This window comes from Schistocerca cancellata, chromosome 1, assembly GCF_023864275.1.
Source record: "Schistocerca cancellata isolate TAMUIC-IGC-003103 chromosome 1, iqSchCanc2.1, whole genome shotgun sequence".
In the NCBI taxonomy this organism is placed as follows: Eukaryota; Metazoa; Arthropoda; class Insecta; order Orthoptera; family Acrididae; genus Schistocerca; species Schistocerca cancellata.
In genome coordinates this window covers 1,271,682,837-1,271,696,444 of record NC_064626.1, presented here as the reverse complement: position 1 = coordinate 1,271,696,444, position 13,608 = coordinate 1,271,682,837, and positions in this window count along the sequence as shown.

Sequence of the window (13,608 nt, the reverse complement as noted above, 5' to 3'; positions counted from 1 at the left end):
GCGGAGGTGGTTTGCCGTTGCCTTCCTCCGACAGTATTGGGGATGACTGATGATGATGAAGACGACACAACAACACCCAGTCATCGCGAGGCAGATGAAAATCCCTGACCCCGTCGGGAACCGAACCCGGGACCCCGTGCTCGGGAAGCATGAAAGGCTACCGCGAGACCACGAGCTGCGGACGAGGAAAAGGAGAGCATTTGGAGAAAATTAAAAACGTAACTTCTAAATGAATAGGTTTTTGTGTTACTATCTCAGAGTTTTATAAGTGACGTTCTCATGTGCGACCTCGGACAGTTGGGACGGTTCTCCTGCGACTAAGAGATAAGTGACTTTTTCCGGTCGTCACATGCCCTGAGTCGAAACATGGCCCCCGGAGTAGACAACATTCCATTGGAACTACTGACGGCCTTGGGAGAGCCAGTCCTGACAAAACTCTACCATCTGGTGAGCAACATGTATGAAACAGGCGAAATACCCTCAGACTTCAAGAAGAATATAATAATTCTAATCCCAAAGAAAGCAGGTGTTGACAGATGTGAAAATTACCGAACAATCAGTTTAATAAGCCACAGCTGCAAAATACTAACACGAATTCTTTACAGACGAATGGAAAAACTAGTAGAAGCCGACCTCGGGGAAGATCAGTTTGGATTCCGTAGAAATGTTGGAACACAATACTGACCTTACGACTTATCTTAGAAGAAAGATTAAGGAAAGGCAAACCTACGTTTCTAGCATTTGTAGACTTAGAGAAAGCTTTTGACAATGTTAACTGGAATACTCTCTTTCAAATTCTAAAGGTGGCAGGGGTAAAATACAGGGAGCGAAAGGCTATTTACAATTTGTACAGAAACCAGATGGCAGTTATAAGAGTCGAGGGACATGAAAGGGAAGCAGTGGTTGGGAAGGGGGTAAGACAGGGTTGTAGCCTCTCCCCGATGTTATTCAATCTGTATATTGAGCAAGCAGTAAAGGAAACAAAAGAAAAATTCGGGGTAGGTATTAAAATCCATGGAGAAGAAATAAAAACTTTGAGGTTCGCCGATGACATTGTAATTCTGTCAGAGACAGCAAAGGACTTGGAAGAGCAGTTGAACGGAATGGATGGTGTCTTGAAGGGAGGATATAAGATGAACATCAACAAAAACAAAACGAGAATAATGGAATGTAGTCGAATTAAGTCGGGTGATGTTGAGGGTATTAGATTAGGAAATCAGACACTTAAAGTAGTAAAGGAGTTTTGCTATTTGGGGAGCAAAATAACTAATGATGGTCGAAGTAGAGAGGATATAAAATGTAGACTGGCAATGGAAAGGAAAGCGTTTCTGAAGAAGAGAAATTTGTTAACATCGAGTATAGATTTAAGTGTCAGGAAGTCATTTCTGAAAGTATTTGTATGGAGTGTAGCCATGTATGGAAGTGAAACATGGACGGTAAATAGTATGGACAAGAAGAGAATAGAAGCTTTCGAAATGTGGTGCTACAGAAGAATGCTGAAGATTAGATGCGTAGATCACATAACTAATGAGGAAGTATTGAATAGGATTGGGGAGAAGAGAAGTTTGTGGCACAACTTGACCAGAAGAAGGGATCGGTTGGTAGGACATGTTTTGAGGCATCAAGGGATCACCAATTTAGTATTGGAGGGCAGCGTGGAGGGTAAAAATCGTAGGGGGAGACCCAGAGGTGAATACACTAAGCAGATTCAGAAGGATGTAGGTTGCAGTAGGTACTGGGAGATGAAGAAGCTTGCACAGGATAGAGTAGCATGGAGAGCTGCATCAAACCAGTCTCAGGACTGAAGACCATAACAACAACAACATGTTCTTGGGAGTCTCGTACCAGCCTAGTAACACCAGTTGTCTCAGAGTTATGGGAGAATGTCATTTTCAAAACGTATGTCCACAATATCGCAACAAATCCAACTTTTGGCCACTACTGGACATGACATTCCTCAGGGAGGCGGCGACAAGAACCGAGAAAACATGTACCGACACCGGCTATAGAAGCCTATACTTTTAAATATTATTTTGAAAAGAACGAAAATTCTCCCAGACTAACGACCACTCTGTGCTTGATAAAACTACTTTTACTAGTTATTTATTCATTGCGCACACACAGGCACACACTTTTTAAAAGAAATTATCAGTTTCCGCAGTCATCGGCCATCTTCAGATGCTCCAGAAAAAGCGCCGTATGTCTCATAAAAGCCCAGGAAAATCCGCAACACGTGCGATCACTTTAGTCCGTTGTATGAGTGATGATCCGCTTCTTTTTGGGCATGGTACGAAGATGACCGTTGACAGCCTAAACCGATATTTTCTGTTGACATTTGGCCTGATTTTGTAGTAAATAAATAATTTAAAGAAAACGGACATTATTTTCTTAGATTAATGCGTGCAGTCATTTATCACAAAAGAGCCGATCACTTGTCGGCAAGTTGTGAGGACTTTACGCTCCAATTCTGTTCCTAAGACTCAAAAAGCGACGTGGAGATACTAGTGTGAAACAGGCGAGAAATAAAACAGTTCTCTTTTGTGTCTCCAGGTGTGCTCTGCTGTGTGGAAATAATTTACTAACTTCACAGAGTGGCTGCCAATTACCACGTCTCATGGCATGTGTCACGGAGAAAATTAAATATTGGCTTTCTCATGCTGCCGTCTGGGTGGGAAAATAAATATTTACAGTAGACTTTAAATCATTTTGACAGTCTCATAACAGTGAAAATAAAAGGCAAATCCGACCTTGAAAAATAAGCTGTATCATAACTGGGAAACTAATGAATATCTTTTTGATAATTTCCAGTGCTTATAAGAGACCCGAACGGGAGGTTATTTATACTCATCTGATAAGCAGACTTATGCCTGTTAAGCAATAAACGCGGGGCGGAGCAAAGTCTGAAGCGTCAAAGCGACCCTCCCGTTCTGGAAACATCACCACGCGAGTTATCGATCTCGCCTCGATCGACATTATTACTGTGCTCGTGCGTGCGTGTTCCTGTTAATTACTTTTCCGGCTCTTTCGACATCTCGAATTTACCTGTCGGTATAGGTATGTGTTCAGTTGCCTGTAGATATGTAGTTAAATTAGTCTTCGATCCTTTGTACATCTTGCTGTAGGTAACACTAAAGGGAATATCTTAGTAGCTCACAGTTGTTTTAATGGGCAGCATTCAGTTTCTGCAATCAAAGCATGCACCTTCAATAAAAGAACCTTTTAAGGTGTGTGCATTTGGAAAGGCTAGTTACCAGTTGAATATTGCATTCAGAAATTATAACGACTTCTAGGATTATACGGCAAACCTTATCTATAAGACTACGAATAATCTTGATAGCCGTGTAACGAAGTAGTATTACTGCACCAGTGTTGCAAGTACAAGCCCATGTTTACAAGCTTACTCGTAATAATCTGTTTCGGAATGCAGTGTTTGACCGGCATGCGTAAACAGGAGTTGGTGCCGAGTGGCTGTTCACCAAACGTTGCACCAGTGTCGTGTATTAAATTCCAAACCGCTCCTCAGTGTGATGGGGACCAGCGACACGTTTGGTGGTGATCCGTCAGTCGGATGGAGACGTTAAGCCCCCTGGTGCTCTTCAAGAGGAGTGGGCTGTGTGTTGGCACTCGGATCAACCCCTACCTTCTCCCATCATCATACAACACAAACATGACACTACATGCCAAAGGCTGCATGTATGATCGTTTGAGAAAGACTCAGAATCAGGAGTGTCCATAAAATTGTAATAGTGGTTATCAATGTTAGCATTCAACCGCGATTCTTATACATATATTTTAACAGCGCGTTTCAAGAGACAATGCTCCCATCATCAGGTTGTAAAATCTATGTCACGAAATTAAACGGACTAAAAAGACAAAATACCATCACAAATAGTTGGGAAGTCCATAGAATAAAACAGAATTAAAAGTATATTGAACTGTGGGTCCTCGTCTTACATTGAAGTTGTTGACTCAAGTCGATGGCCGTCCCATAGCTACCAAATATGCTGTCGCACTGTGCCGGCTCGGGAGCTGTTGTGGACTGACGTGCCTAGGTGTTGTGACGTGGTTATAGCCGTGTGCTTGACGGTAACGCTATGCTATTGGGCGCCTGATTTCCTTATTGCATTGGTCTGCTATTGTTAGACTCTCGCCACTCCGTCAGTGACATGCTACAAGTTTAAAGTCGTATACCTACCGTAAATAATTCTAAAAACCCGCTAAAAAATCTCATTTCTTTAAAATTATCTTGTGTATTTAGAATATTGCTTTGTTTCTTTTCATGGATAGCTATCTCGAATTCCTCTAGTAAATCAAGTTTCCTGCCTTTCTTTTCTACATGCAATATTTCTACGTTGTCTTCTATGCTCTTAAGGGGATGGCCTGTTTCATATATATCGTTCGCAACAGCTGATTTGTCATAATTTCCTAACCTGAGCGCATCTTTATGTTCTTTATACCGGATCGCGAATGATCTTCCTGTCTGCCCTATATATTTTGCATCACAAGTTCTGCACTGAATCTTATTAACTCCGGATCTTTCAAACTTATTTCTCTTCTCGCCAATATCGTGCTTAAGACTATACCTTACTAGGTTATTAGTCTGAAAAGCTATTTTAACATCGTATGGCTTAAAAATATTTGCTATCTTTTGTGAGACTGTTCCGTAGTATGGCATCGTGATAATTTTCACTTTCTTTTTGCGCTTATTACTTTTCCGTAACAGTTTTTTAACCATATCTATTCTGTAACCGTTATTCATCGCTATTCTCTTAACGGTATTAATTTCAGTCTCCCTATCTTTTTCGCTCATAGGTATATTGACTGTTACGGAAAAGTAATAAGCGCAAAAAGAATAAACCTGATGGAGAGATCCTGTTCAACTTTGGCGTCGAGAAGATCGTACGCGAGACCTTCCAAGAGAACGAAGGGATTGAAATCGAAGGAAAGAGACTGGCATACTTAGCCTATGCAGACGACATCTGTTTACTCTCTAGGTCGGAAGAGGAAATGGAGCAAATGACCAAAGCACTAAAGGAGGCTGCCAGCAAATTTGGGCTAAACATAAACGAAGCAAAGACAGAGTACCTCGTTATGACACGTGGTCATCGTCAGACTGCTGATCATCTACAATCACTGCAGGTTGGGGACCATTCCTACAAGAGAGTGCAAGAATTCAAATACCTAGGGGCACTTTTCACTGAGAACTCGTCATGTGAAGCAGAGATCAATGCCAGAATACAAGCAGGAAACCGATCTTATTAGAGCCTAGCACAACTGCTTCGGTCCAGATATCTCTCCAGACAGTTCAAGATTCTACTGCACAAAACCCTGATCCAGCCTGTTGTTCTATATAGCTGTGAGACATGGAGTATCCGGAAACAGGACTTCCATAAGCTCCTTGTTTTTGAGAGAAAATTGCTTCGGAAGATCTTCGGTCCGGTTCTGGATGCAGATACAGGAGAATGGAGGATCAGGTACAACCAAGAGCTGGAGGAACTATACCAGCAGCCCAACATAGCAGGAACTGTCAAAGCCAAACGAATGCAGTGGGCCGGCCATGTGGCCCGGATGGAGAATCACAGATGGCCTCGGAAGCTCGTGGATTTCACACCTACAGGAAAGAGACCGCCAGGGAGAACCAAGAAGCGTTGGAGGGATGGACTCCATGAAGATTTAAAACAAGTGTCAATAGATGTGAACGGATGGCGGATAGCAGCAATGAACAGAATATAGTGGAGGAGGAAACTTGTAGATGCGTGCGGTCCACTGGGCCTGATCACGTAGTAGTAGTAGTAGTAGTAGTGGAAGCATGAGATAAAGCTAAAGATGTAGGTGGACAGTTTTTGTATCGTAAATTGTAACCATTAAGTTAAGGGTGATGCAGATATGTTATTATAGTGATGACCAATTTTGATTAATACATCATAGTAATTAAGATTAAAACTGAAGAAACAGCAAAAAGTTGGGAATTTAAGGAGATGGGACCTGGATAAACTGAAAGCACCAGAGTTTCAGGGAGAGCATAAGGGAACAATTGACAGCAGTGGGGGAAAGAAGTACAGTAGAAGAAGAATGGGTAGCTCTGAGGGATGAAGTAGTGAAGGCAGCAGACGATCAAGTAGGTAAAAAGACGAGGGCTAGTAGAAATCCTTGGGTAATAGAAGAAATATTGAACTTAATTGATGAAAGGAGAAAATATAAAAATGCGGTAAATGAAGCAGGCAAAAAGGAATACAAACGTCTCAAAAATGAGATACACAGGAAGTGCAAAATGGCTAAGCAGCCTTGGCTAGAGGACAAATGTAAGGATGTAGAGGCTTATCTCACTAGGGGTAAGATAGATACTGCCTACAGGAAAATTAAAGAGACCTTTGGAGAAAAGAGAACCACTTGTATTAATATCAAGAGCTCAGATGGAAACTCAGTTCTAACCAAAGAAGGGAAAGCAGAAAGATGGAAGGAGTATATAGAGGGTCTATACAAGGGCGATGTACTTGAGGACAATATTATAGAAATGGAAGAGAACGTAGATGAAGAGGAAATAGGAGATACGATACTGCGTGAAGAGTTTGACAGAGCACTGAAAGACCTGAGTCGAAACAAGGCCCCTGGAGTAGACAACATTCCATTGGAACTACTGACGGCCTCGGAAGAGCCAGTCCTGACAAAACTCTACCATCTGGTGAGCAAGATGTATGAGACAGGCGAAGTACCGTCAGACTTTAAGAAGAATATAATAATTCTAATCCCAAAGAAAGCAGGTGTTGACAGATGTGAAAATTACCGAACAATCAGTTTAATAAGTCACAGTTGCAAAATACTAACACGAATTCTTTACAGACGAATGGAAAAACTGGTAGAAGCCGACATCGGGGAAGATCAGTTTGGATTCCGTAGAAATATTGGAACACGTGAGGCAATACTGACCTTACGACTTATCTTAGAAGAAAGATTAAGGAAAGGCAAACCTACGTTTCTAGCATTTGTAGAGTTAGAGGAAGCTTTTGACAATGTTGACTGGAACACTCTCTTTCAAATTCTAAAGGTGGCAGGGGTAAAATACAGGGAGCGAAAGGCTATTTACAATTTGTACAGAAACCAGATGGCAATTATAAGAGTCGAGGGGCATGAAAGGGAAACAGTGGTTGGGAAGGGAGTGAGACAGGGTTGTAGCCTCTCCCCAATGTTATTCAATCTGTATATTGAGCAAGCAGTAAAGGAAACAAAAGAAAAGCTCGGAGTAGGTATTAAAATTCATGGAGAAGAAATAAAAGCTTTGAGGTTCGCCGATGACATTGTAATTCTGTCAGAGACAGCAAAGGACTTGGAAGAGCAGTTGAACGGAATGGACAGTGTCTTGAAAGGAGGATATAAGATGAACATAAACGAAAGCAAAACGAGGATAATGGAATATAGTCGAATTAAGTCAGGTGATGCTGAGGGTATTAGATTAGGAAATGAGACACTTAAAGTAGTAAAGGAGTTCTTCTATTTGGGGAGCAAAATAACTGATGATGGTCGAAGTAGAGAAGATATAAAATGTAGACTGGCAATGGCAAGGAAAGCGTTTCTGAAGAAGAGAAATTTGTTAACATCGAGTATAGATTTAAGTGTCAGGAAGTCGTTTCTGAAAGTATTTGTGTGGAGTGTAGCCATGTATGGAAGTGAAACATGGACGATAAATATTTTGGACAGGAAGAGAATAGACGCTTTCGAAATGTGGTGCTACAGAAGAATGCTGAAGATTAGATGGGTAGATCACATAACTAATGAGGAGGTATTGAATAGAATTGGGGAGAAGAGGAGTCTGTGGCACAACTTGACGAGAAGAAGAGACCGGTTAGTAGGACATGTTCTGAGGCATCAAGGGATCACCAGTTTAGCATTGGAGGGCAGCGTGGAGGGTAAAAATCGTGGAGGGAGACCAAGAGATTCAGAAGGATGTAGGTTGCAGTAGGTACTGGCAGGTGAAGAAACTTGCACAGGATAGGGTAGCATGGAGAGCTGCATCAAACCAGTCTCAGGACTGAAGACCACAACAACAACAGTAATTAAGACAACTCTAAATACAAATATTACCAGTTTAGGGTGTAAGCTAGTGTAATTAAAATAATGTGGGATATAAATTACAGTCATTAAGTTAATTGGAAGTCAGGCAACCATGCAGGCCATCCTAATACCCCCAGCCAATAGCATAACGCTGCTTTGAATTTCTTAACATTTGTACGCCAGCCAATTGGCTCATAATGGAGAGGGAGGGGGAATGTGGAGCACAAGGGGGGAATTGGAGGGGTGACCTAGACCTTAATTGTGGGGGAGATCTGGCAACAGCATAGACTATCCTGAAAACAACACAGGCCCACTACTTGTGGTGGGTACCCTCTGTTTAGTTGCGTAGCGCCGCTAGTAGGTTGTGTTGCGAGTGAAGGAGAATCTGGAGTGAGGACGGCACCCAGTGGCGGCCAGCTTGGACTTAACATACTCGGCTGAATTTGGAGCGGTGGACTTTCAGTGTCGTGTGCGGTTGGCATAAACACTCTGTCAATATCACAGTAGATTCCAAAACAAGAAACACGTCATGCTGGCGCAGTGTTTCCTTGTAACTGCGTCACTATATAAACCTGAGTTTTACTTAGTTTTCAGAGATTTGCAAATCTGTGTTTCACTCAACTGGTCAGGCCGTCAGCTGCCTCCACTGTATTCCCGTCTCAGATCTACAGGTTGACAATAATAGCTGTCTTGTATTCTCCAGACCTGGACCTACGATAACCTTCTCGATCGCGACTGAGGCGTCGTACTCTAACGAGTTGTGATTGTTTGAGTAGCATTACATGGTGACGAACCTTTCTGTCACTGTCTGGACTGGCTGATCTGGAGCGGTAGTTACGAAGATGACCTCCTGCCACATCGGCGCATCGACCCTAGGCATGGTCCACCTCCGTTCAGCCACTGACCTAGTCAGTCAGCTTGAAACGGTTGCAGATGAGATGAGAAACAGTGAAAACCCAACAAAGAAAGTGCCTCGGATGGAATATTATGGAGGCAAGCAGGCCATATTGTAGCTCACTCCACAATCTGGTAATGAAAGGTCAAATTTAATTACGGTGCGAGTGCTACGAGCTAGAAGCCGCCTGACTGTCATGTTGAGCAACGGCACGGCTTGCTTTGCGTGATCGAGAGGTGCTGCAGTCTCGTGACTGCAAGCTGCCTAGTATCTTTCAGCCGTTATAAAGCCAGATCATTCATCGCCCCCTTGGAAATACAGATCAGCTCTTTCTGCTTCTTGTGTTTCAAAAGGGTAATACATTTGTTCACCACAATCTCGTAAGTGTGTCTGCAGTCATTGAGAACTGAATTTTCCATATAATAATTCCTTTTCTCATTCTCAATGCCTTCCGTTTAACAATAATTTCATTTTTAGTTGTACTGGCAAGGAACTGATAAATTTGTTCATACCACTGAGATGCTTTAACTTATGTAATTTTAATGCAGTCACTAAGTCTATGTTTAAGTATGTCTATGTTCGTTCATAGTTAAAATTCAGCTGTGAGAGCCACCAATTCCTGAAACATTTTCTTGAATGCTTTAGTAGAAGAAATGCTCCTATCTGTCCCTACTTCATGAATTGTTTGCGTCGAAACTGCAAATGATTCAGTTACCTAGATTAGCTAATTTTTCTATTCAGGATGCGTAGTTGGCACTGATATAAACACAAAAAGGTAATGCTAGTTTCATCACCGTAAGAAAAGTTGGGCTAAAGAAAATACTTATTCTAAATATAACACTTTTGGTTCTTATTCATCTAGTTTTACTCTAAATTGTTATATAACGTGATTACCTTGTCATTTTTAGCTATTTTCGTAATTTAGCTTGTAATCATAACCATTAATCCCATTTAACCTAGTTGTCCCAGGGACCGGATGCCAATTTAAATAACTCATATGTTAATCAGTGTTCATTTTTAATCAGCCGTATTTGTACAAAAATAAAAAGAGCAAGAATTTTTCCACTGTCTCAAAAGTGTTAGTAATTTTATCAACCTACATATGGAGGAACGATCACCACGATAAAATAAGGGAAATCAGAGCTTGTACGGAAAGATATAGGTGTTCATTCTTTCCGCGCGCTATACGAGATTGGAATAATAGAGAATTGTGAAGGTGGTTCGATGAACCCTCTGCCAGGCACTTGAATGTGATTTGCAGAGTATCCACGTAGCTGTAGATGTAGATGTAAAAGCAAAACCTGTTGTTATTGTATAATTGATTTTCGGTTGTCAATTTAATTTGTAAAACGGCTCCCAAGCTTCCAAAAATAAAGTACTACGGTCTTATATAACCCCCATCCCGTCTACCGGCATGTGATACAGCTCGTGCTGTAGGTACGATGTTGTGGCAGCGTCAGCATACGATGTCATAATTTCTTCATCGCCGCCGAGATAGATGTTTTTCTAAGTAGCGTTAGGAATTCAACCCTGGTAAGTTGCTACAATACTATATTTACGGTATTCTGATGTCACAGTTCCCGCTTATTCTTTGGTCCAGTGACGACCTATAATTATCTGAGATCACTGACAGCTCTTCCAACAGCCATTGCATTTGATGATGATGATTCATTACCGCGAAACCGGTTGTACCTTGACTCCACAATAAACAAGATAAGCGGCTACAAGCGGGCTCTACATTTTTTTAGAAGACTTTACCACAAAAAGTTTGTAAAATGTTTTTGAATATATTACCAGAGAGGCTAAACAGAATTTCCATTTTGTTTAAAAATGCTAACACCCTTGCGTTTACACAGATGCTTGTTACCATCGCTAGGACATCTGTTTTGACCAAAAGCTTTTCTAAGAATGTTCCAAAGCTTTCTTTCCAAAAGACAAACCCAGGTATCGCACTTTCTCTACTCTTCTGTATGACGTAACTGCTACTATACGACTTCTTCAGACGAATTCTGCGACGGCAGCGCTCTTTATTACGCGTGGACGAAAACAGCTCGCTGCGATTCTTTCGAAATACAGGGAACGAGCTGCAAGTAGCCCACAAACCTCTATCCATTAATTTTGCTTCTCCCACTAAATCCTAAACCGCCAATCCGATTAAGCCCTGATTGCAATAATTGCCAGTATCATACAAGTTATTAAACTGGTTTAGAAATTCCACTAGGCGTTGCCGCTCACCTCCGGAGAATTTATCATATTAGAAAGGCTAACTGCCTGCCCCAAACATCTCAATTATCTACATGGGTCCCGTATGCTGTCCGATTGTTTCTCTTTCAACTTCCTGCTAGTGTAGTTTTAATTCTTGGGATTTCACGTTATCCTTGATTTTCTCTGCTGCCCTTTCCCCTTTTCCTGTCCTCTTTCACCCTTCAGAAATAGTCTTGTTTTTCGGCCAGGTCCTGGAATTTTTAATTTTTCCCCTAAATTGCGTAAATTGAACCTGACAATTTTCTGTTCCCTAAATTATTTCTTTCTTGATTGTATCCTCCCTATCCTCTATCGCTTTCTTCTGTTTCTTCGTCCCTAATCTCCTGTTTCGTTTTCTTCTTCCCTTTCCCTCTTCTCCGCCTCCCTTTCGATTTCTCTTGACATCTTCTTCCTTCAGTTTTCGAATCTCTTCTTTCCCCTTTGTCTGTTCGCGACATTTTACTCTGCTGCTAACTAATGTCTCCTTGCTTTGCTATGAGACTTTCTGTTTCCAATTAGCTGCACTTTGATATTCTACAACTCTGATAGAGAAAAAAGGAAACTGCCCCAGCAACATTCGACTGCCGCTCAGGGAAACACTATTTTGAATGCATTGCTGCTTTCCGTACTGGAAAAATAACTTGGATGTTCATGATCACTAACACCAGATAGGCACTTAGAAATTCCAACTCCATCCCAGAAGGTTCACGAGTTAAAATTTCAACCGCAACGAGGGATGCCCGTCGAATCCTCGATTTCGCGTGCTCCAAACCGCTCCAGATAATTATTTAACATTCAGGCCTTTGACTCAGTCAGAATGAAGAGCAGAATTCAGACAGTCTCATAGGCCATTTCCTTCTTACAACGCTTCTGAAAGGCGCTGACTCGTGGAAGGACATTAAACACATTTGCAACTACAGATATTGGAAGCACGGGGATGTTTCTCGCCCTGTATGCCAACCATGTAGGATCCTGCCAAAGCCCATTTAGGAGGATAAGAGAAAGACTGGCACACCCGTCCTCAAATAGGCCATTTCCTTCTTACAACGCTTCTGAAAGGCGCTGACTCGCGCAAGGACATTAAACACCTTTACAGCTACAGATATTGGAAGCACGGGAATGTTTCTCGCTCTGTACGCCAGCCGTGTAGGATCCTGCCAAAACATCCGCCCCCAAACGCTACACGGTGGTAGACAAGAGCTCGCAGACATGGCGAGGAAATACGGTTTACAGTATGGTTACAAGTAGACATGGAAAAGCTGAACTGAGAGACACTTGAAGACGGAGGCTTACTTAGAGCATTTCAAGAAACAGCATCAAGTGAACAATTGGGACATAACCCTTCTTTTCCCTATGTATCACTCACACAGAAATACGTGAAGACGAGATTAGACTATTTCCTTACCTTCGACGTGAAATACTTCAGCGGATCTGATCATGAAACTTCCTGGCAGATTAAAACTGTGTGCCCGACCGAGACTCGAACTCGGGACCTTTGCCTTTCGCGGGCAAGTGCTCTTGCCCGCGAAAGGCAAAGGTCCCTAGTTCGAGTCTCGGTCGGGCACACAGTTTTAATCTGCCAGGAAGTTTCATATCAGCGCACACTCCGCTGCAGAGTGAAAATCTCATTCTGGATCTGATCATGTTTGACACAAAAAATTCACTGTTGTCTTAGTCGCTCTAATTCTTTTATTTTCACTCCTTATGATGCATTTCGCTGAGCATCCTCAGATATTAATGGGTACACATCTAGTGAAAATTGAATAGCCTTACTTAACTTCATTGTCTGGCCTCTGATGTTATGTAAAGAAGTTCATTTTTGACTAGATACCGCATATCCATCAATATTTGAGCACGCTGCAAAGAAAAACGCGTAATAAGCAATAAAAATAAAGAATTTTGGCGCCTAATACAGGAGTTGATTATTTAACGTTAGACAAATAACGGTAAATACAGAGGCACGTGACTAGTCATTCTTCCCGAGCTAATAAGCGACTGGAATGGGAAGCAATGCCAGCGTTAAGCACCCTATGTTGTGCCGTGTAGTTCACAGTGGTCTGCAGAACGCGGGTGCAGATTTAGACGCTCCGGGTGGGTCTCTCCCCACTTTTCAGCCCGCCAGCATCGGCCGCACAGTAGCGGCTCCTGCGGTGCTCCAGTTCTCCATTTGTGAGGCTGGAGGCGGCGGCGGCGGGCGCACACCTGCTGCAGTAATTCCAGCGCCGGCCGCTGCCCGCCATGCATATTCATGAGGCTGGAGCGGCTCTGGAGCGGCGCTGGAGCCGCCACAAGGTCGCGGGCGCGTGCCGGGCGCGCGAGCGGCGGCTCCAGCGCTTCCAGACTGAGGCCTCAGCCCGAGCAGGCGGCGCCCTGGCCGCAGAAGGGTCAGCGGATGCCACTCGTGGTCACCCGCTTACTTG